The sequence below is a fragment of the Bombina bombina genome, chromosome 2 (genome assembly GCF_027579735.1).
Source record: "Bombina bombina isolate aBomBom1 chromosome 2, aBomBom1.pri, whole genome shotgun sequence".
Classification (NCBI taxonomy): Eukaryota; Metazoa; Chordata; class Amphibia; order Anura; family Bombinatoridae; genus Bombina; species Bombina bombina.
The window spans coordinates 1439735062-1439761611 of record NC_069500.1 but is presented as its reverse complement, the minus strand read 5'-3'; positions in this window follow the sequence as shown (position 1 = coordinate 1439761611).

Genomic DNA, 26550 nt, shown 5'->3' with positions numbered 1-26550 from the left:
TATCTCCTTGGTCTAGATTCAAAAATTGTGAACTGGGTGGAATGCTGGCTTAAGGACAGAAAACAAAGTGTCTTAGTAAATGGAGTTCATTCAGCAGAGGGGGCTGTTACTAGTGGTGTTCCTCAGGGGTCAGTTCTGGGGCCTGTTTTGTTTAACATATTTATCTGCGATATCAGCAAAGGGCTACAGGGGAAAGTATGTCTCTTTGCAGATGATACAAAAATTTGCAACAGAGTGGATGTTCCAGGGGGGGTAGACAAAATGAGAAGTGATATACAACAATTGGAGGATTGGACAAATGACTGGGGTCTAAAGTTTAACACAGCAAAGTGTAAAATAATGCATTTAGGGAAGAAAAATCCAAATGTTAATTACAGACTCAATGACACTTTACTGACTGTTACAGACGAGGAACAGGACTTGGGAATTATTATTTCAGATGATTTAAAACTTAGTAAACAATGTAGTAATGCAGCGAGTAAGGCTAGCAGAATGCTTGGATGTATTGGTAGAGGTATTTGCAGCAGAAATAGTAAGGTTCTTATGCCACTTTATAGATCATTAGTTAGGCCTCATCTTGAGTATTGTGTGCAGTTCTGGAGACCATATCTTCAGAAGGATATTAACAAACTTGAATCTGTGCAAAGGAGGGCTACCAAAATGGTACATGGTCTAAAAAATAAAACTTACCAGGATAGGCTCAATGACCTAAATATGTATAGCTTAGAGGAGAGAAGGGAAAGAGGTGATATGATAGCAACTTTCAAGTACATTAAAGGGTTTAGTAAAACTGAGGCTGTGGGTATTTTACATAAAATGGAAAATTCAAGAACAAGGGGTCATGAGCTCAAGCTAAAGGGTAGTAGATTCAGAAGTAATTTGAGGAAGCACTTCTTTACAGAAAGAGTGATTGATTTATGGAATAAACTTCCTCAAGAGGTAGTAGCAACAAACACTGTGGGGGACTTTAAAAATGCATGGGACAAGCATTGGGCTATCCTACGAACTAGATAAGTTTATACTGTTAGGTAAGGTCGGGCAGACTTGCTGGGCCTATGGCTCTTATCTGCCGTCAATATCTATGTTTCTATGTTTCTATGTATATATGTATGTGTGTGTATATGTATATGTGTATATATGTACAGTATATGTGTATATATATATGTATTTTATTGAACTCAATGAAGAACTCAACTACTTGAGCATATTTTTGGGCACCATCAGTTTATTTCTTGACTGATATACATTATGATGTTTACTGTTCATCCCCATACCGGTGTATTATGTGAGGTATTTATAGCACTGGCACGATCTGAAATGCAGATGTTAGAGCCCATTAGACTAGAGGTAACAAGCAATAAAATGATGTAATGTGAGTGTTAAAATAGAAGCACTATTGAATGCATGTTAACATAACACAATAGCGCTAATAATACCACGCTCCACTTGTAACCTATTTCTTTATGTTTACTTTATCTATGTTAGTATTCTTGCACATGCACAAAGGGAAACACACAGGACATGCTCTATAATATCTGCCAGGTTTAATTTTGATGTTTTCATATGTGCGTAAACTCACAACAGGAAGTGACATAGCAGATGCCTTTAGGCTGAGTAGGATGTAATACTTACATTTCCTGTGTATAGATCAATAACTGTGTGGCCCAATCAGAAAATACCCAGATGGATAACAATGTGGTTGTGTTTAGTGGAAAATGAGAGGAGTGAGCAGGGTATGGCCAGTTAGAGAGGCATTAATAAGATGCAGAGTAAGAGTGTAAAGGTCACAAATACACGTGTGCATAAACACATGTTTATATTTCATACATGCTCTGTAATATAAATGACACTTCTGCTTTAGTAATTTAGAGTTCTGCGTTAGCCGTTCAAACCAGTGTTAAGGGGTCCTAACGCTGGTTTTGGTCGGCCGCTGGTATTTAGAGTCAGTCAGGAAAGGGTCTAACGCTCACTTTCCAACCGCGACTTTTCCATACCGCAGATCCCCTTACGTCAATTGCGTATCCTATCTTTTCAATGGGATCTTCCTACCTTAATTCCGATTGGCTGATAGAATCCTATCAGCCAATCGGAATTTGAGGGACGCCATCTTGGATGAAGTCCCTTAAAGGAACCGTCATTCGTCGGGAAGTCGTCGGCCAGGATGGATGTTTCGCGTCGGCGGGATGAAGATGGATCCGGAAGAAAGAAGATTAAAGATGCCGCTTGATAGAAGACTTCAGCCCGATGATGGACCTCTTCAGCGCCCGCTTGGATCAAGACTTCAGCCCGATCATGGACCTCTTCAGCGCCCGCTTGGATCAAGACTTCAGCCCGATGATGGACCTCTTCAGCGCCCGCTTGGATCAAGACTTCAGCCCGATGATGGACCTCTTCAGCCCCCGCTTGGGCTTGGATGAAGATTTCGGAGCCTCCTCTGGACGGATCGGTGATACCCGGTGTGGTGAAGATAAGGTAGGATGATCTTCAGGGGCTTAGTGTTAGGTTTATTTAAGGGGAGTTTGGGTTAGATTAGGTGTATGTGGGTGGTGGGTTGTAATGTTGGGGGGGTATTGTATGTTTTTTTTTACAGGCAAAAGAGCAGAATTCTTTGGGGCATGCCCCGCAAAAGGCCCTTTTAAGGGCTGGTAAGGTAAAAGAGCTTTTCTATTTTTATTTTAGAATAGGGTAGGGCATTTTTTTATTTTGGGGGGCTTTGTTATTTTACTAGGGGGCTTAGAGTAGGTGTAATTAGCTTAAAATTGTTGTAATATTTTTCTAATGTTTGTAAATTATTTTTTTATTTTTTGTATTTAGTTAGTTTATTTAATTGTATTTATTTGTAGGTATTTTATGTAATTAATGTATTGATAGTGTAGTGTTAGGTTTAATTGTAGATAATTGTAGGTATTTTATTTAATTAATTTATTGATAGTGTAGTGTTAGGTTTAATTGTAACTTAGGTTAGGATTTATTTTACAGGTAATTTTGTAATTATTTTAACTAGGTAGCTATTAAATAGTTATTAACTATTTAATAGCTATTGTACCTGGTTAAAATAAATACAAAGTTACCTGTAAAATAAATATTAATCCTAAAATAGCTACAATATCATTATAATTTATATTGTAGCTATATTAGGGTTTATTTTACAGGTAAGTATTTAGCTTTAAATAGGAATAATTTATTTAATAAGAGTTAATTTATTTCGTTAGATAAAAATTATATTTAACTTAGGGAGTGTTAGGGTTAGGGTTACACTTAGCCTTATGGGTTAATAAATTTATTAGAGTAGGGGTCGGCAGATTAGGGGTTAATACTTGAAGTTTGGTGGTGGTGATGTTAGGGAGGGCAGATTAGGGGTTAATACTATTTATTATAGGGTTATTGAGGCGGGAGTGAGGTGGATTAGGGGTTAATAACTTTATTATAGTAGCGGTGAGGTCCGGTCGGCAGATTAGGGGTTAATAATTGTAGGTAAGTGGCGGCGACGTTGGGGGCGGCAGATTAGGGGTTAATAATTGTAGGTAGGTGGCGGCGACGTTGGGGGCGGCAGATTAGGGGTTAATAAATATAATATAGGGGTCGGCGGTGTTAGGGGCAGCAGATTAGGGGTACATAGGGATAATGTAGGTTGCGGCGGTGTACGGAGCGGCAGATTAGGGGTTAATAATAAAATGCAGGGGCCAGCGATAGCGGGGGCGGCAGATTAGGGATTAATAAGTGTAAGGTTAGGGGTGTTTAGACTCGGGGTACATGTTAGGGTGTTAGGTGCAGACTTAGGAAGTGTTTACCCATAGAAAACAATGGGGCTGCGTTAGGAGCTGAACGCTGCTTTTTTGCAGGTGTTAGGTTTTTTTTCAGCTCAAACGGCCCCATTGTTTCCTATGGGGGAATCGTGCACGAGCACGTTTTTGAAGCTGGCCGCGTCCGTAAGCACCGCTGGTATTGAGAGTTGCAGTGGCGGTAAATATACCTGTACGCTCCCTTTTTGTGAACTTTAAATACCAGCGGTATTTAAAAGGTGCGGGGGAAAAAAAGCACGCGTAGCTAACGCACCCCTTTGGCCGCAGAACTCTAAATCTAGCGGTAAGTGTTTGCTGTATGTAGTAATTAACAACCATAAAGGGGCAGTATCATGTTTAATAATCTTTTTAACTATTTGAACTTATTTTTGTTAATCTTCAGTGTGTTAACCTCCTAACGTTTAACTTCATAACAATTTGGCACAAATGTACTCTTATTTTTACTGTTAGTGTGTTATGTGATAACACATAAGCTTTTTGAATGCATTTTTAATGCTGTGTACCTACTTATACAGGTGATGCAGGATATTGGTACAGGGCTTTGTGGCTTATACCCATCACTAAAATTCAGGAATAACACCTGCCAAATACTAGGGTCTGATCTATGACTAAATACCCCCTTTGTGTACTTAAGTATTGGTTCCTGTGTATGGACCATTCTGGTGGTGCTTTGCAGTACAGTACCCATAAGGTCAATAATATTATCTTGTCCTGATGTTGTTTAGAGAAATGTGCGTTTCGTTCCGAAACGAAATTCGGACAAATTTGCCAAATTCTGAGATTTGAATCGATTCAAATTTCCAAATTACCCTAGCAACAAAACTTAACTAATCAAAATGCATTTGTAACAAATACATCCGAATTAGCTCAATTCAATTCAACTCAATACAATTCAATACAACTCAGTATAAAAATTAAAATTAGTGAGATAGAACAGTGAAATAATTCCATTTGTGTAACTTGAAACCATCTGAACCAACATAACACATTCCAAACTTTTGAATTTATGAATCAAATCCGAAACAAATACATCCGAATACATTCAAATTTATTTAAATGTGATTTCTTCTATAGTGCAACTAACCATAAACAATATTAAGATAGAAATATATTTTCAGAATAAAAATCACGTATAATTTTATGATTTGGTAAACATGCTAAATTAACATGTTTTTATTTTCAGGCATTTGTATTACAGAAATACAAAGCTAGAAAAACATTTTTTATAAATATTTTTTTTTAAATTGTTATACAAAAAATGCTTTTATGAGATAAACTTGTGTAATAAACGGTAAGTAAAAATAAAAATTCTACAAGTTGTTTAATTCACTTTCTAATGTCTGCATTAACCTTTTCCTCCCTTTTCCTTAAAGTCACAGCTCTTCCTTTCACAAACAGCACTCAGACAATTCATATTTCTCCTTCTCTTCTACCTTCCCCCCTCTACAACACACATCAAATCTATTCCTATCTCACATCCCTCAGCCAGCCATGCTTCACTGATTCTAAAAACTTGCATAAGACACATTCTCATCTCCTTTTGCTCACCATGTTTCTTCTTCTTGCAGCTTGGGATGTCTCACCTAACCCAGGTCCACCCTCTGCTTCCCTCAATTCACTACCCCAAATGACACCTCATACACCTTGCCCACGTAACCCTCTAAACCTCATTAACTACACCCCAATTCTCTTGTGCCCTATGGAATTCACGCTTTGTATGCAATAAGCTTACAACTATTCACAACCTATTTATTTCACGTTTACTTAACCTGTTAGCCCTCACTGAAACTTGGCTTTCCTCCTCTAACACAACTGCTGTAGCCTCTCTGTCCTATGACAGCCTGCACTTCAGTCACTCTCCCAGACCAGGAGACCAACAAGGAGGGGGAGTAGGAATTCTCTTGTCTCCACACAGTACCTTTCACTGCATTCCTTCACCCCCCCTCTCTTTCCTTCTCATCTTTTGAAGTTCATGCTATCTGCCTCTTCTCCCCTGTAGCTCTTTGTGTTGCAGTTATCTATCTGCCCCCAGGCCCGAGCATCACAATTTCTGGACCACTTTGAAGCCTAGCTTCCACATTTTCACTCTTATAATGTACCTTCTCTCATCTTAGGGGACTTCAACATACCCGTTGATAATCCTAACATGCCTGCTGCCTCTAAACTGCTATCCCTTTCCACCTCTTTTGGCCTGTCCCAGTGGACAACATCTCCAACCCACTGTGAAGGCAACTCAATAGACCTAGTCTTCACTAATTTCTGTGCCGTTTCCAACTTCCTTAACTTCCCCTTTCCTCTATCTGACCATCATCTACTAACTTTCTGTCTTACTCTAGCTACTTCATCTTTGCAAGCCCCCAAAAAACTGCTACCTTGCAAGAATTTAAATGACTTGGATCTCACAGACTTTTCCACTCAACTGAGTCTTCTGCTCTATGACATTTCATTCCTCTCTTGCCCAAACCTTGTGGCTTTACAGTATAATTCGGCACTAAAATCAACACTTGACAAAGCTGCAACCTCTACTCTTCGACGTACATCAATCACTCGACGTCAACCGTGGCACATCAAACAGACCAGATATCTTCAGCGATGTTCACGGGCTGCTGAATGGCAGTGGAGGAAATCACGCAGCTGTGCTGATTTTCGACATTACAAATTCATCCTTAAGTCCTACAACTATGCCCTCAGCCTGGCCAAACAAGGCTATTTCTCCTCCCTTGTATCCTTTCACACATTGAACCCCAGAAAGCTGTTCTCAACCTTTAACTCTATTCTACATCCGCCTACACGTCTGCCCACTACCAACCTCACTGCTCAGATTATTGCTGATCACTTTAAAAATAAAATTGATAGCATTAGAAAGTATATATGCACCTCACACCTCCACTCAAACCCAGCAATCCTACCCACTCCTTCTATTAACAAAACTCTATGCTACTTCCCTCCTGTAACAGAGGAAGAAGTATCTGTACTCCTATCCTTGGCCCATCACACAACCTGCACACTTGACCATATTCCTTCACAACTTCTTCCCTCTCTCTCTGCTTCACTATCCCCTACCCTAACTCATCTCTTTAACCAATCTCTCACCACTGGCAAATTTCCTGATACCTTCAAGCATGCGTCAATCATGCCAATCCTATGAAAAAGCCCTTGCTTGACCCCTCCACCCCTTCTAACTATTGACCAGTCTCCTTACTTCCCTTTGCTTTAAAATTATTGGAACGTCTGGTCTATAATCGGCTAACTCAATTTCTCACAACTATCTCCTTACTTGATCCACTACAATCTGATTTCCGCCCTAAACACTCAACAGAAACCGCTCTTACTAAAGTAACAAATTACCTTTTATCAGTTAAAGCAAAAGGCCACTACTCCTTACTAATTCTTCTTGACCAGTCCGCTGCCTTTGACACAGTTGACCATCATCTCCTCCTAAATACAGGGAGTGCAGAATTATTAGGCAAGTTGTATTTTTGAGGATTAATTTTATTATTGAACAACAACCATGTTCTCAATGAACCCAAAAAACTCATTAATATCAAAGCTGAATAGTTTTGGAAGTAGTTTTTAGTTTGTTTTTAGTTATAGCTATTTTAGGGGGATATCTGTGTGTGCAGGTGACTATTACTGTGCATAATTATTAGGCAACTTAACAAAAAACAAATATATACCCATTTCAATTATTTATTTTTACCAGTGAAACCAATATAACATCTCAACATTCACAAATATACATTTCTGACATTCAAAAACAAAACAAAAACAAATCAGTGACCAATATAGCCACCTTTCTTTGCAAGGACACTCAAAAGCCTGCCATCCATGGATTCTGTCAGTGTTTTGATCTGTTCACCATCAACATTGTGTGCAGCAGCAACCACAGCCTCCCAGACACTGTTCAGAGAGGTGTACTGTTTTCCCTCCTTGTAAATCTCACATTTGATGATGGACCACAGGTTCTCAATGGGGTTCAGATCAGGTGAACAAGGAGGCCATGTCATTAGATTTTCTTCTTTTATACCCTTTCTTGCCAGCCACACTGTGGAGTACTTGGACGCGTGTGATGGAGCATTGTCCTGCATGAAAATCATGTTTTTCTTGAAGGATGCAGACTTCTTCCTGTACCACTGCTTGAAGAAGGTGTCTTCCAGAAACTGGCAGTAGGACTGGGAGTTGAGCTTGACTCCATCCTCAACCCGAAAAGGCCCCACAAGCTCATCTTTGATGATACCAGCCCAAACCAGTACTCCACCTCCACCTTGCTGGCGTCTGAGTCGGACTGGAGCTCTCTGCCCTTTACCAATCCAGCCACGGGCCCATCCATCTGGCCCATCAAGACTCACTCTCATTTCATCAGTCCATAAAACCTTAGAAAAATCAGTCTTGAGATATTTCTTGGCCCAGTCTTGACGTTTCAGCTTGTGTGTCTTGTTCAGTGGTGGTCGTCTTTCAGCCTTTCTTACCTTGGCCATGTCTCTGAGTATTGCACACCTTGTGCTTTTGGGCACTCCAGTGATGTTGCAGCTCTGAAATATGGCCAAACTGGTGGCAAGTGGCATCTTGGCAGCTGCACGCTTGACTTTTCTCAGTTCATGGGCAGTTATTTTGCGCCTTGGTTTTTCCACACGCTTCTTGCGACCCTGTTGACTATTTTGAATGAAACGCTTGATTGTTCGATGATCACGCTTCAGAAGCTTTGCAATTTTAAGAGTGCTGCATCCCTCTGCAAGATATCTCACTATTTTTGACTTTTCTGAGCCTGTCAAGTCCTTCTTTTGACCCATTTTGCCAAAGGAAAGGAAGTTGCCTAATAATTATGCACACCTGATATAGGGTGTTGATGTCATTAGACCACACCCCTTCTCATTACAGAGATGCACATCACCTAATATGCTTAATTGGTAGTAGGCTTTCGAGCCTATACAGCTTGGAGTAAGACAACATGCATAAAGAGGATGATGTGGTCAAAATACTCATTTGCCTAATAATTCTGCACTCCCTGTATACTGCATTCATTTGACATCCGAGACACAGCCCTCTCCTGGTTTGCCTCATATATTTCAAAACGCTCATTTTCAGTTTCCTTTAACAACATATCTTGTGATCCTATGCCTCTCTCAGTTGGAGTACCGCAAGGCTCTGCCTTGGGTCCCTTGCTTTTCTCTCTCTATACACCCTCCCTTGGAAAACTTATAGCCTCCTTTGGATTACAGTACCACTTATATGCTGATGATACCCAAATCTATCTTTCCTCACCTGATATCTCTCCCTCTTTTCTCAACCAGATTTCCAACTGCCTATCTGCAATTTCCTCTTGGATGTCTGCACACTACCTCTAACTCAATCTGTCCAAAACTGAGCTGCTTCTTATTCCCCCCTCTTCAAGACATCCAACACCTGACATTTCTCTGATGGTTGGAGACTCTATTCTCAACAACTCACCCCAGGTTTGCTGTCTTGAGGTTACACTTGACTCAGAGCTCACTTTCAAACAGCCGGCTTGTGCATGCTATATGGTGCTTTTAAGCTCCATACAGCACAAAATACAAGCGCTGTTTTGACGTGCTCATGCATGCTTTCCCCATAGACATCAAACACCTGCGATTGCAGAATGAAACCGTAACGCAGCCCCGTTGATGTCTATGGGGAAAAAAAGTAACGTTTAAACCAAACACCCTAACATAAAGCCTAAGTCTAAACACACCTAATCTGCCGCCCCCAACATCACCACAACCTACATAATGTTATTAACCCCTAATCTGCCACTCCCAATATTGCTGCCACCTAAATAAATCTTTTAACCCCTAATCTACCGCTCCCGATATCGCCGCCACTATACTAAAGTTATTAACCCCTATTCCCCTGCACCCTAACATCGCCCATACTATAATAAATCTATTAACCCCCATTCCGCCGCTCCCCGACATCGCTGCAACTAAATAAAGCTATTAACCCCTAAACCATGAGATACTCAACAGCAATCTTAATAAATAAATTGCATATGAGGCTAATGCATAGATCTTATATGACCCCAAGTATGATGGCTCACTGGTGTAAGCGTGAGAAAAATATATGCCCAAAGTGCAGTGCCCCTGTAGCTGATCTTATGCATGTATTTTGGTCCTGCCCAAAGCTTCAAAAATGTTGGCATTAAGTTGCTTACTGGATCAATAAGTTTATACCGGTAAAATGAACTCTTGACAAGTATCTTATCTTTTTCCTGGTTAAAGAAGATGCAATTCAGAATACATTTTTAATTAATACGGCCATCCTAATGGCTAGACAAATGATTTTGAGAAAATGGAAGGATAAAAGGCCACCAGGCTTAGTAGAATTTACTAAAAATATCTTATATGAAATAATTATAGACCAACATGATCCACTGATTTATACAGAGGGAACCTGAGAGCCTTCCTCAATAAATGGGATAAGGTGATAGCCTCGCTTCCTCTATCTACTCAAAAGCAGATTCCCTTTCACTCTTCTCCTCTCTTCTTGCTGCTGCTACTAACACAATCCTATCCTACACATTGGAGACAAATTGTGTACTAGCGGCATTAGAGGTAACTCATTTTTTGTTTTATTTTAATGTTATTTCATATTTGATTTGCGCATTGAATTTAAGTTATCTAAGAGAAGATAAAAAGTAGTGAACTCTTCTATTGTTCAGTTTATCGATAACTTCATTTATTCTGGGCTCACTTTTTTTAAATATGTTTTGTTATGTATGTTATGTTTTGTTATGTTATGATATTCTCAAGCTGTAAAGAAAACAAAAACCATCATTCGTTTATTTTCTTTTGTCATCTTCTGGAGCTGCATCTCTAACGGAATGTAATAATTTGCTAATTTTTAATTAAAGATGTTGGGGGAAAAAAAATGAAAAAGAACCACTAAACGTCTTGCATCCCACATCACTACCACTAAATAAACCTATTAACCCCTAAAGCACCAGCCCCCCACATTGCAACAACCTAAATTAAATTATTAACCCCTAATCCTAACCCTAAACCTAACCCTAACCTAACCCTAACCCTAACACCCCCTAACGTTAACAAAATTAAAATAGAGCTAAATTAAAGTTACAATTATTAACTAAATAATACCTATTTAAAACTAAATACAAACTTACCTGTGAAATAAAACCTAAGCTATCTACAATATAACTAATAGTTATATTGTAGCTAGCTTAGGTTTTATTTTTATTTCACAGGTAAGTTTGTATTTATTTTAACTAGGTAGACTAGTTAGTAAATAGTTAGTTTAATAACTACCTAGTTAAAATAAATAAAAACTTACCTGTGAAATAAAACCTAAGTAGAATTTACACTAAAACCTAACATTACAACAATTTAAACTACCATTACAAAAAAACACTAAAATTACAAAAAATAAAAAAACTACCATTACAAAAAAACACTAAAATTACAAAAAATAAAAAAACTACCATTACAAAAAAACACTAAAATTACAAAAAATAAAAAATCTACCATTACAAAAAATAGCAAACAAAATTATCCAAAATAATAAAAATTATTCCTATTCTAATACTCTTTTAAAAAAATAAAAAACCCACCTCAAAATAAAAAGCCTTATCTAAAATAAACTACCAAGACCTCAAAAGGGCCTTTTGTAGGGCATTGCCCTAAAGTTAACAGCTCTTTTGCTACAAAACAAACATCCCCTAACAGTATACAAACCCCCACCCCCCAAACCCACAAAATAAAAATAAAGTAAACCCTAATCTACACATTGCCCTGAAAAGGGCATTTGTATGGGCATTGCCCTTAAAAGGGCATTCAGCTCGTTTTCCTGCCCTTAAAAGGGCAGGAAAAAAATAAAAACCCACCACAAAACGAAAAACAAAATATTACACAAAATAACAAACAAATTGCCCTAAGTTAAACAGCTCTTTTACCTGAAAAAAATACAAAGTTCCACTGACATTACAACCCCCCCACCCCACCCCCAAAACCCACAAAATATAAAAAAAACTATCTAAATAAAAAAGAGCATTTATATATTTTGCATTGCCCTGAAAGGGCATTTAGCTCTTTTAAGAAAAGCCCAAACCCTAAACTGAAAAAAAAAACCCACCCAAACAAGTTTAAAAAATCCTTACACTAACCACCGAAGATCCACTTACAGTTGTTGAAGTCCCGCTTAAAGGATCTTCATCCCGGTGGCTCCATCTTCATTCAGGCGGCATCTTCTATCTTCATCCCAGCGGCGTCTTCTATCTTCATCCCGGTGGCGTGGAGCTGGTCCATCCTGAAGACATCCGGCGTGAAGCATCCTCTTCATATGGTTGCCGCTGTATACTAAATCTTCAATGCAAGGTACACAATTCAAAATGGCGTCCCTTGCATTCCTATTGGCTGATTTAATTTTGGAAATTCAAATCATCCAATAGGATGAGAGCTACTAAAATCCTAATGGCTGTTCAAATCACCCAATAGGATGAGAGCTACTGAAATTCTATTGGTTACTCAAATGCCCTTTTCATGGCAATGGGTAACTTAGGTTTTTGTTAGAGTTAGTTTTTTTATTTTGGGGGTTGGTTGGGTGGTGGGTTTTACTGTTGGGGTGGGTCTTTGTATTTTTTTTACAGGTAAAAGAGCTGTTTAACTTAGGGCAAAGCCATACAAAAGGCCCTTTTAAGGGCTACTGGTAGTTTATTGTATGCTAGTTTTTTTTCTATTTTGGGTGTTTTTTTTATTTTGATAGGGCTATTAGATTAGGTGTAAATCTTTTTTATTTTTCATAATTTTGTTTGTTATTTTTCATAATTTAGTGTTTGTTATTTTTTTGTAATTTAGTTTTTTGTAATTTTTGTAATTAGATAGTTGTGTTAGGATTTTTTTTAATGTGTATTTTAGTTTTATTTATTTGGTAGTTAGTTTAATATTAGTTAAATAGTTATATTAGTTTAATTATTAGTTTTAACTTAGTTTTTTTAATTTGACAGGTAAGTTTTAATTTAATTTAAAATAGGGAAATTGTAATTTTAATATAAAGTTAGGGGGGCGTTAGGTTTAGGGGTTACTAGTTTAAATTAGTTTATTGTGATGTGGGGGGCTTGCGGTTTAGGGGTTAATAGTTTAATTTAGTATATTTTGTTGTGGGGGCCTTGCGGTTTAGGGATTAATAAGTTTATTATAGTGGCAGCGGAATAGGGCTTAATAACTTTAGTATAGTGGGGGCAATGTGGGCGGACGGCAGATTAGGGGTAAATAATATTTAAATAGTGTTTGTAATGTGGGAGAGCGGCGGTTTAGGGGTTAATAACTTTATTATAGTGGTGACGATGTCGGGGAGTGGAGGAATAGGGGTTAATACATTTTATTAGTGGCAGCAATGTTGGGAGTGGCAGATTAGGGGTTAATAAGTTTAATTTAGTGTTTGCGATGCAGGAGGGCCTCGGTTTAGGGGTTAATAGGTAATTTATGGGTGTAAGTGTACTTTGTAACAGTTTAGTTATGAAAAAACATACACCTAGATTTAGAGTTTTGCGTTAGCCATCAAAAGCAGCGTTAAGGGGTCCTAACGCTGCTTTTTACCACCCGCTGGTATTTAGAGTCAGGCAGGAAAGGGTCTACCGCTCACTTTCTTTCCGCGACTCGAGGCTACCGCAGATCCCCTTACATCAATTGCGTATCCTATCTTTTCATTGGGATTTGCCTAACGCTGGTATTTCGAGTCTTGGAAGAAGTGAGCGGTAGACCCTCTACCGACAAGACTCCTACCGACAAAAAAAGTCAGTAGTTAAGAGCTTTATGGGCTAACGCGGGAATATAAAGCTCTTAACTACTGTGCTACAAAGTACACTAACACCCATAAACTACCTATGAACCCCTAAACTGAGGCCCCCCACATCGCCAACCCTATAATAATTTTTTTTAACCCCTAATCTGCCGCTCCGGACATCGCCGCCATCTACATTATAGCTATTAACCCCTAATCTGCTGCCCCTAACATCGCCGGCAACTACATTATATTTATTAACCCCTAATCTGCCCCCCCCCCAACATCGCCGCCACCTACCTACACTTATTAACCCCTAATCTGCTGACCGGACCTCGCCGCCACTATAATAAATGTATTAACCCCTAAACCGCCGCACTCCCGCCTCGCAAACACTATAATAAATTTTACTAACCCCTAATCTGCCCTCCCTAACATCGCCGCCACCTACCTACAAATATTTACCCCTAATCTGCTGCCCCCACCGTCGCCGCTACTGTAATAAAGTTATTAACCCCTAAACCTAAGTCTAACCCTAACCCTAACACCCCCATAACTTAAATATAATTTTAATTTAACAAAATAAATTTACTATCATTAAATAAATTATTCCTATTTAAAACTAAATACTTACCTATAAAATAAACCCTAATATATAGGCTGACCATATTGCCGCTTTAAGAAGGGACACATATGAAGAATACACATGTCAGGGTTCTTATACAAAACATTTCTTTAAACAGCCTTGAAAACAGCCCTGACATATGTATTTTTCATATGTGTCCCTTTTTAAAGCGGCAATATGGTCACCTTACTAATATAGCTACAATATAACTAATACTTACATTGTAGCTATTTTAGGATTTATATTTATTTTACAGGCAACTTTGTATTTATTTTAACTAGGTACAATAGCTATTAAATAGTTAATAACTATTTAATAGCTACCTAGTTAAAATAAGTACACAATTACCTGTAAAATAAATCCTAACCTAAGTTACAAATACACCTAACACTACACTAGCAATAAATTAATAAAATAAATTAACTACAATTAGCTAAACTAAAATACAATTAAATAAATTAATCTATAATACAAAAAAAGCAAACACTAAATTATAGAAAATAAAAAAAAATTACAAGAAGTTTAAACTAATTACACCTAATCTAAGCCTCCTAATAAAATAAAAAAGCCCCCCCAAATAATAAAAATCCCTACCCTATACTAAATTACAAATAGCCCTTAAAAGGGCCTTTTGTGGAGCGTTGCCCCAAAGTAATCAGCTCTTTTACCTGTAAAAAAAAATACAACCCCCCCAACATTAAAACCCACCACCCACACACCCCTACTCTAACCCACCCAAACCCCCCTTAAATAAACCTAACACTAACCCCATGAAGATCTCCCTACCTTGAGTCGTCTTCACCCAGCCGAGCCGAATTCTTCATCCAAGCGGAGCAAGAAGATGTCCTCCATCCTGTAGAAGTCTTCATCCAAGCGGGGCAAGAAGAGGTCCTCCATCCGGTAGAAGTCTTCATCCAAGCGGGGTCTTCTATCTTCATCCATCCGGAGCGAAGCGGAGCCATCTTCCAGCCAGCCGACGCAGAGCCATCCTCTTCAACCGACGGAACAGCCAATAGAATGCGAGGGCAATCCGATTGGCTGATTGGATCAGCCAATCGGATTGAACTTCAATCTGATTGGCTGATTAAATCAGCCAATCAGATTTTTCTTACTTTAATTCCGATTGGCTGATAGAATCATATCAGCCAATCGGAATTCGAGGGACGCCATCTAGGATGACGTCCCTTAAAGGAACCGTCATTCGTCGGTTGAAGAGGATGGCTCCGCGTTGGATGGCTGGAAGATGGCTCTGCTCTGCTCTGGATGGATGAAGATAGAAGACCCCGCTTGGATGAAGACTTCTACCGGATGGAGGACATCTTCTTGCCCCGCTTGGATGAAGACTTCTACCGGATGGAGGACATCTTCTTGCCCCGCTTGGATGAAGACTTCTACCGGATGGAGGACATCTTCTTGCTCCGCTTGGATGAAGAATTCGGCTCGGCTGGGTGAAGACGACTCAAGGTAGGGAGATCTTCATGGGGTTAGTGTTAGGTTTATTTAAGGGGGGTTTGGGTGGGTTAGAGTAGGGGTGTGTGGGTAGTGGGTTTTAATGTTGGGGGGGTTGTATTTTTTTTTACAGGTAAAAGAGCTGATTACTTTGGGGCAATGCCCCGCAAAAGGCCCTTTTAAGGGCTGGTAAAAGAGCTGATTACTTTGTAATTTGGAATAGGGTAGGGCATTTTATTATTTTGGGGGGCTTTTTTATTTTATTAGGGGGCTTAGATAATGTTTAGGTGTAATTAGTTTAAACTTCTTGTAAATTTTTTTTATTTTCTGTAATTTAGTGTTTTTTTTTGTATTATAGATTAGTTTATTTAATTGTATTTTAGTTTAGCTAATTGTAGTTAATTTATTCAATTAATTTATTGCTAGTGTAGTGTTAGGTGTATTTGTAACTTAGGTTAGGATTTATTTTACAGGTAATTTTGTACTTATTTTAACTAGGTAGCTATTAAATAGTTATTAACTATTTAATAGCTATTGTACCTAGTTAAAATAAATACAAAGTTTCCTGTAAAATAAATATAAATCCTAAAATAGCTACAATGTAAGTATTAGTTATATTGTAGCTATATTAGAGTTTATTTTATAGGTAAGTATTTAGTTTTAAATAGGAATAATTTATTTAATGATAGTAAATTTATTTTGTTTAATTAAAATTATATTTAAGTTAGGGGGGTGTTAAGGTTAGGGTTAGACTTAGGTTTAGGGGTTAATAACTTTATTATAGTAGCGGCGACGGTGGGGTCGGCAGATTAGTGGTTAATATTTGTAGGTAGGTGGCGGAGATGTTAGGGAGGGCAGATTAGGGGTTAATAAAAATTATTATAGTGTTTGCAAGGCGGGAGTGCAGCGGTTTAGGGGTTAATACATTTATTATAGTGGCGGCGAGGTCCGGTCGGCAGATTAGGGGTTAATAAGTGTAGGTAGGTGGCGGCGATGTTGGGGGGGCAGATTAGGGGGTAATAAATATAATATAGGTGTCTGCGATGTTAGGGGCAGTAGATTAGGGGTTCATAGCTATAATGTAGGTTGCGGCGGTGTCCGGAGCAGCAGATTAGGGGTTAATAATATAATGTAGGTATCAGCGATAGCGGGGGTGGCAGATTAGGGGTTAATAAGTGTAAGATTAGGGGTGTTTAGACTCGGGGTTCATGTTAGGGTGTTAGGTGTAGACATAGAGAGTGTTTCCCCATAGGAAACAATGGGGCTGCGTTAGGAGCTGAACGCTGCTTTTTTGCAGGTGTTAGGTTTTTTTTCAGCCAGCTCAGCCCCATTGTTTCCTATGGGGATATCGTGCATGATTACGTTTTTCCATCTTACCACTACCGTAGGCAACGCTGGTATTGAGGTTTGAAGTGGAGCTAAATTATGCTCAACGCTCCCTTTTCTGAGGCTAATGCAGCCATTCAGACAACTCTAAATACCAGCGTTGTCTTAAGGGTGCGCTGGAAAAAAAAGCAGCATTAGCACCGCGGGTCTTTACCGACAAAACTCTAAATCTAGGCGATAATTTTTATGTGTGCGGGACTGGCGTTGCATTACAGGCTTAAAGGCTTACGATACAGCTATACCGACAAGGCTTGTAAAGGCTGCAGTGCTGTTTTAACGCTGAAATTTAATTTTTTCTGCTTTAAAACACGAACGCACAACTCGTAATCTAGCTGTAAATTAGATGCATGAAACCTATATGGTAGAATATGTGAAATTAGATGGATTATTCATGGCAGCTGAATAATTAAATTGCTACAAATTATAAAAAATAAAAATAAATTAAATGTGATCTTGTCATATACAATTTCTCAGTTTAATTGTGTAAAATGTAACATTTTCCAGTGTGAACCATTGCTAATTATTTTTCACTCAATCACAGTTTGTATTGTTACATAAAAAATCAGAACCTAAAATAAAAAATAAAACAAACATAGATTTAAATAATTAATTAAATATAACTATATACATTATAGTTTGGTTTAGGTATTATAAAGTTGCGTTACATATGAATTTGTCAATATGCTACTATTGTTATATTATCTGTATATCATAAATTCAAGGTATATTCTCCTTAAAAAAAGAAGACATTTCAGCAACTATTTTAAAATATATATTAATTTTCTGTCAGAAGTGTGATGTGTATTATGAGCAAACTTCACATGCGTGCTGCTGACACGATAAATCAGGGACACCAGCTTGTGTAAAATGCTTACAGCATTTTACTAGAATCATGAGAGCGCATCAGACATTAGACACTAGTAACTCCCCTGTTCAACCTAGGGAACTGCCTGTTCCTCCCAATTTCTGAATATGTGTTTTATTTTACAATAGCGTAAATATAAAGTGCAATGTAAATTGAAAAAGATACACAGGAAGTGTGCTCCTAATTTGGTAAAGTTCCTTAGAAACTTTCAAAACATATTCAGAATTTGTGAAATCACTGCTGCATCTAAATCCAAAGGCATTAAAATACAAAAGAGAAAGTGCAAAGCTTAACTTAATAATATTGAAAGGACAAAATCTACAGTGTAAAGTAATATAAATTACAAAGTGTAACAAAACTCTACAACTAGAAAAACTAATTGTATGAGGAATACAATAGGATTCACAGCAGAGATTGCCACAAATTATATATCATATGAACTCCAAATAATGGATTCAGATAAAGATTACACTATATATTTAAAAAGTTCCATAACATTCATACCTTTAAATCTTTATTAATGCAACTAGGAACCAACATTCACACAGTAGTAGCGAGAAGAAAATTTAAAAACACTTAAACCCAGTCATAAATAATTATTTATGTGCTTAGAAATATATAGATCAGCATGGGCCCACTTGAAAATATCTAAAGTAAGCTAAGCCCTTACAATCCGAGGGCTGATTAACTTTTAACTATTAGTCTAAGTAGGCACCATGAATAACCAACTATTAGCGAGAAATTTCTTGTTTTGACAAAGGCAAGCAGGTTAAAAACGGCAGACAGGAGAGACAACGCTGCTCCTGCTGGACCCCTGACGCGCGTTTCACAGAACGCTTCCTCAGAGGGGGTGCGGGCCGCCGCTACTCGGCGTTATTTATGAGCCTATTAAGCCTACCTTCCTGACATAATTGGATGCCCTTTGTAGAAGACATGTATCCGATTTGTTCTCGGATCTGTCAATCAAACCTGTCAGCTCTGACGTATGAAATCTTACAGCATGACCGGGGGGCGTGAATCATAGGGCGTATCTTCAGCGATAGCAGAACCAGTCACAGATTGTATACTGGGGGTGTGTATGTACTGCTCTGTGACGATTGGATGATCACAGAGTAGTGTAAACAACAGATTTAGTTTATATATCTATTTTGCTTATGATAATACCAGTGATCATATTGAATAGACATGCAAATCTGAACGTAAGAGTTATTATAAACACAGATAGAAATATGGATGGATTATAAGAGATAATGTGAACGATTGTAAGTTGTGATAGAGAGAAAAACTTGGTGCAAGAAAGTGCCGTGTTAGCACTGCTGATGCACTCTAGTACAAATAATATGAATGAATGTATAAATTTTCAGTAATATCTGAAAATTCCTAAACAAAGTGCTTTTAACTGAATTGGAATGTGTAGTATGGTCATAATCTATATACAACATATGGGTTGGAATTCTCCAAGAAAATACTCACAGCGAATGCAGCAGTCAGAAGGATATTATGTCATATATATTGATACTAGTCATTGATATTTGCATATTTTTGACAATTGGTAAGTTAAAGTTGTAAGGTAATCGCAGGCAGAGATATATATTCTCTTTATTAATATTTACTGTAATGTTTTACAGTTATCGAACCTCTTACAGTGGTCTGATTATTGTATTGACATCATTAAATGTTGCTGTTGAAGAAAAAAGAGCATATGGAATAGGAAAATGCTGTATTGTATATTAAAAATGGCTTTTTACTATAGAACCGTTAATCATCAGAGGCCAAGTGCCTAAATAAACATAGAGCCAAGTGATAATGAAAATCTACGTCAGAAATTGCTACTTATAGATTCCACTAAGGGGTGAATATGATAAATATAGTGATGAGTGTTGAAGATGATTTCATAGTATTAGAAATCAAGGTTTGTAATGAAATACTTAAGAGATGGAGAGTGAAAATAAAATGCATGAAAAATAAGTAACAATCTTGTTACATATTGTTTATGTGCCAGTGCACAAATATATGTACCATAATAGGATTAAATTACTTATGGTCATGTTGGTCAGTGACGTGTAAATGAAAATTACTAAAGTGTGTGATGACATAATAAGATAAATAAAAAAAGGGGGAGTGAGTGAGTATCTAAAATATAACGTGATACATAAAGAAGAACACCTATGAATAATGGAGTTCTAGAGAAACCTAAATACTATCATAAAATTAATATTGCAAACCTTATGTTTATGTGCGGTGCCATACAGATAAAAAATGTATTTTGGTGATGTGTTTAGAGTGCTGATGGATAAGATATGTTTATCTTAGCAAACTCTGCACAGATTACGTACTGTTTATATTTACAGCAATGTATAGAATTCCTGGCAATATTGACGATATTACACAAATTTTACTTGATTTTAAGTGAAAAAGCCGAGTATACTAGTTATTTGAATGTCCAGTCAGATATTGAATTATAGGTATACAAAATAATTATTAAAATCATTCATACCAAAGGGTTTGACAGCATTTAGAGAATAAATCCACTTGCATTCAAGTTTTAATAAGGATTTTTCAATATTTCCACCTCTTATGCCAAGAGATGCTTTCTGGATCACTGTATATTTTACATCTTTAGGTGAACCGTTGTGATGTAGCAAAAAATGTTTTGCAACTGAGGTAATTTTTTTGCCTTTATCTTTATCTCTCTGAGCATATTTGATGTTGTAGACATGTTCTAGGATACGTGTCTTTACCTCCCTTGTAGTCATGCCTACATAGGCCATCTGGCATGAACAGTAGAGTACATAAACTACTCCTATAGTTTTACATGAGAAGCGTGCTTGGAGTTTGTATAATCTCCCTGTTTTATCAGTTATTGTTTTAGTTTTCAATACATATTTGCAAGCTGGACATGTGCTACAAGGGTACATGCCTGGATCAGTGTCTTTTCTCTTGGCAGATCTCACGAAATGGCTAGATACCAGTTTGTCTCTTAGATTATTGGGTCTCTTGTATCCTATGGATACTCTTTCTCCTATTGCTGACTTTAGGATATCATCATTTTGCAATATTTTCCAGTGATCGTTGATAATTTTGATAATGTGTGGCATTTGGGGGTTATATGTTGTTATCAGCCTTGGACAGGATTCTCTGACAATTTTCACCTTAGGGATCAGTAATTCATCTCTGCTTTTTCTTAGTGCCTTGTACTTTGCTCTTTTTATGGATTTCTTACTGTATCCTCGTGCAGTTAGTCTCTGTGTTAAGGCTATACTTTCTGACATATAGATCTCAGTGCTGGTACAGTTACGGCGAAGTCTTAAAAATTCACCGTAAGGTATAGCTTTTAAAGTACTTGGGGAGTGGGCACTAGTATGTTGTAGGAGCATGTTGGTCGCTATTTCTTTTCTGTATATTGTGGTGTTAATGAATCCTTCATTATTTTTGAATATCTTTAGGTCCAGAAAGCATATTTCTTGCTGATTCGCTTCATGAGTTAGTTTTATATTGAGATCATTCACATTAATTTCCTTCATGAAGGCTTCTAATTTTTCATGAGACCCTTCCCAAATAAAAAATACATTATCTATATATCTTAACCACATGGGGATGTGTTCAGTATATGTATTGAGATGATCTGAAAATACATAGAAAGATTCCCAATAGCCAAGAAATAAGTTTGCATATGTTGGCGCACAGGCTGTACCCATGGCGGTACCCTGTGTTTGTAAGAAATATCTATCATTGAAAGTAAAACAGTTATGAGTTAGGACAAACTCCAAAAGTTGTATTATGAACTCGTTATGTTTATCATTATCATTATTATTAGAGGTCAGATAGTATTTGATGGCTTTAATTCCGTCTTCATGTTTGATATTTGTATATAGCGACTCAACGTCCGCAGTGACTAGCCACATATCCTCTGATAATTTGATATTTTGCAGCATTTGCAATACCTCCATTGTGTCACGTACATAAAAAGGTAACGTGGTAAGATATTCCCTTAGTCTGAGATCTACAAATTTGCTTGCATTTTCAGTCAGATTATCGTTACCTGACACAATGGGTCTTCCGGGGGGTATTGACGGGTTCTTGTGCACTTTCGGTAGAAAGTATAAAGTAGCAATTTTAGGATTTTCCTTCAACAGAAACTTTTTTTCTGAATTTGATAATATATTTGCTTCCCAGGCATTTGTTATCATTCTATTGTATTGGATAAGGTATGAACTCTGAGGGTTAAATATTAACTGCTTATAGCATGACTGGTTGGATAGCTGTTTTTTGGCTTCATCCATATACATTTGTTGGGGCCAAAGGACCACATTTCCACCTTTATCTGATGGCTTGATTTGAACATCCTGCCATGATTCAATTTCTTTTAATGCATTAATTTCCTCAATGTTAAGGTTGCGTTTTGTACTGTATATGGGTAATTCTTCAATTTTTTTACACACCATTTTGCAGAAAATTTGTATCTCAGGAGATATAGAGAAAGATGGTACATAAGTAGATTGGTTTTACATTAGATTTCCAGGTACATGAGGTCAATGATAACTCTTCAGCATAATTAGTTGTATTATTGGCTGTTTGAGTATCAGTGCCAGTTTCAGATAGTTCTTGCAGAATATCTGCTGTTAATAAATCTTCTGCATTTAAATTATTTAGATTATATGCATATAGTTTTTTAAGCAGTATCTTCCTGGTAAACAAATGAATATCTTTGATTACCTCAAATTTATTTAACGAATTCACAGGACAGAAAGACAAACCTCTGGATAGTACAGATTTATGTGTAGTACTAAATATATGTTCTGATAAGTTGATGATTCTCATTTGTTCATCCTTATCTTGCTGAAGGGACTCAATTCCCTTCTCCTCGTGGACTGTCTCACTGGGCCGGAAAATTTCCGTTTGTTCCCCCTGTTCTGTGTGTTGGTCTGATTGGTTGAAGTGACTGGTGGTGTTGTATTGTGAGGAGTGGTGGACAGAAAAGAAGAGGAAGAAATAGATGTGGAAGATTGTACTGAGCAATGGCTCTTAGGTCTGGCACTAGTTATATTAATGATGCTACTAGTAATTTCATTATCAGTGGTAATGTCTGATCATTATCAGATATATCTGTATCACTCTCTGCACTACTCTCAAGCTGCTGGGCTAAGTATCTATTGCCCCTCTGTCTGAAAGTGGTATTGTTGCGCCAACGGTACACTCTCTGATTCTGAAAATCTTCAATGTCTCTCTGCAATTTTTGTTTTTTAGTTGCTATTATTTCTTGTTCCAATTTGTCTAACTCTTTTTGGTATTTGTCATATTGGTTTTTATAATCCAATTTATCATCGAATTTAGACAATTGGGTATTATATTCTTCAATTTCAGAATCTAACTTAGTTAGTTCAAGTTTATCATGTTTAATCAGTATGTGTATCAGTTTATGAGAGCACTCTGATAAGGCTGTTTCCCACTCTTTGATTAAATCATCATTGTTAAGGTTGAAGGCTGGGAATACCTTCATCCTTAATCCCCTAGGGATTATATTTTTTTCTGCATATTTTTCAAAGAAGTGCCAGTTCCACCATCTTTTAGATTGTTTATGTAGGGTTTGGTGTAGTTTACACAATACATTGTTTAATTCTTCCTCATTTATTTGTATGTTGTCCCTAGTGGAACTATTAAAAATAGAATTTAATTCCATTAATCTTTTTTGATGGCGATTAGCCATATCTGATTGAATATCCATGTTTATATCTTAGTTTAAATTATCAAACCCCCTAGAAAAAGGGCTAAACCCAGTGAAAGAATCTGGGTATATTCTCCCAAAGATTAAACTTTAGAATTGAGGTTGTGGGGGGATAGTTGGAGTTAGGTAATAACAGATATAGTCCCCTTATTTGTATTACAATACATATATTTTGTGTCTATATGTTATATTAAATATTACCAAATGGGATCAATATCTGATGTGGGATCTCAGAAAACAGAACTAAACAACTAGAAAAACTAATTGTATGAGGAATACAATAGGATTCACAGCAGAGATTGCCACAAATTATATATCATATGAACTCCAAATAATGGATTCAGATAAAGATTACACTATATTACACAAACTTATTTCTTGGCTATTGGGAATCATTCTATGTATTTTCAGATCATCTCAATACATATACTGAACACATCCCCATGTGGTTAAGATATATAGATGATGTCTTTTTTTATTTGGGAAGGGTCTCATGAAAAATTAGAAGCCTTCATGAAGGAAATTAATGTGAATGATCTCAATATAAAACTAACTCATGAAGCGAATCAGCAAGAAATATGCTTTCTGGACCTAAAGATATTCAAAAATAATGAAGGATTCATTAACACCACAATATACAGAAAAGAAACAGCGACCAACATGCTCCTACAACATACTAGTGCCCACTCCCCAAGTACTTTAAAAGCTATACCTTACGGTGAATTTTTAAGACTTTGCCGTAACTGTACCAGCACTGAGATCTATATGTCAGAAAGTATAGCCTTAACACAGAGACTAACTGCACGAGGATACAGTAAGAAATCCATAAAAAGAGCAAAGTACAAGGCACTAAGAAAAAGCAGAGATGAATTACTGATCCCTAAGGTGAAAATTGTCAGAGAATCCTGTCCAAGGCTGATAACAACATATAACCCCCAAATGCCACACATTATCAAAATTATCAACGATCACTGGAAAATATTGCAAAATGATGATATCCTAAAGTCAGCAATAGGAGAAAGAGTATCCATAGGATACAAGAGACCCAATAATCTAAGAGACAAACTGGTATCTAGCCATTTCGTGAGATCTGCCAAGAGAAAAGACACTGATCCAGGCATGTACCCTTGTAGCACATGTCCAGCTTGCAAATATGTATTGAAAACTAAAACAATAACTGATAAAACAGGGAGATTATACAAACTCCAAGCACGCTTCTCATGTAAAACTATAGGAGTAGTTTATGTACTCTACTGTTCATGCCAGATGGCCTATGTAGGCATGACTACAAGGGAGGTAAAGACACGTATCCTAGAACATGTCTACAACATCAAATATGCTCAGAGAGATAAAGATAAAGGCAAAAAAATTACCTCTGTTGCAAAACATTTTTTGCTACATCACAACGGTTCACCTAAAGATGTAAAATATACAGTGATCCAGAAAGCATCTCTTGGCATAAGAGGTGGAAATATTGAAAAATCCTTATTAAAACTTGAATGCAAGTGGATTTATTCTCTAAATGCTGTCAAACCCTTTGGTATGAATGATTTTAATAATTATTTTGTATACCTATAATTCAATATCTGACTGGACATTCAAATAACTAGTATACTCGGCTTTTTCACTTAAAATCAAGTAAAATTTGTGTAATATCGTCAATATTGCCAGGAATTCTATACATTGCTGTAAATATAAACAGTACGTAATCTGTGCAGAGTTTGCTAACATAAACATATCTTATCCATCAGCACTCTAAACACATCACCAAAATACATTTTTTATCTGTATGGCACCGCACATAAACATAAGGTTTGCAATATTAATTTTATGATAGTATTTAGGTTTCTCTAGAACTCCATTATTCATAGGTGTTCTTCTTTATGTATCACGTTATATTTTAGATACTCACTCACTCCCCCTTTTTTTATTTATCTTATTATGTCATCACACACTTTAGTAATTTTCATTTACACGTCACTGACCAACATGACCATAAGTAATTTAATCCTATTATGGTACATATATTTGTGCACTGGCACATAAACAATATGTAACAAGATTGTTACTTATTTTTCATGCATTTTATTTTCACTCTCCATCTCTTAAGTATTTCATTACAAACCTTGATTTCTAATACTATGAAATCATCTTCAACACTCATCACTATATTTATCATATTCACCCCTTAGTGGAATCTATAAGTAGCAATTTCTGACGTAGATTTTCATTATCACTTGGCTCTATGTTTATTTAGGCACTTGGCCTCTGATGATTAACGGTTCTATAGTAAAAAGCCATTTTTAATATACAATACAGCATTTTCCTATTCCATATGCTCTTTTTTCTTCAACAGCAACATTTAATGATGTCAATACAATAATCAGACCATTGTAAGAGGTCCGATAACTGTAAAACATTACAGTAAATGTTAATAAAGAGAATATATATCTCTGCCTGCGATTACCTTACAACTTTAACTTACCAATTGTCAAAAATATGCAAATATCAATGACTAGTATCAATATATATGACATAATATCCTTCTGACTGCTGCATTCGCTGTGAGTATTTTCTTGGAGAATTCCAAACCATATGTTGTATATAGATTATGACCATACTACACATTCCAATTCAGTTAAAAGCACTTTGTTTAGGAATTTTCAGATATTACTGAAAATTTATACATTCATTCATATTATTTGTACTAGAGTGCATCAGCAGTGCTAACACGGCACTTTCTTGCACCAAGTTTTTCTCTCTATCACAACTTACGATCGTTCACATTATCTCTTATAATCCATCCATATTTCTATCTGTGTTTATAATAACTCTTACGTTCAGATTTGCATGTCTATTCAATATGATCACTGGTATTATCATAAGCAAAATAGATATATAAACTAAATCTGTTGTTTACACTACTCTGTGATCATCCAATCGTCAC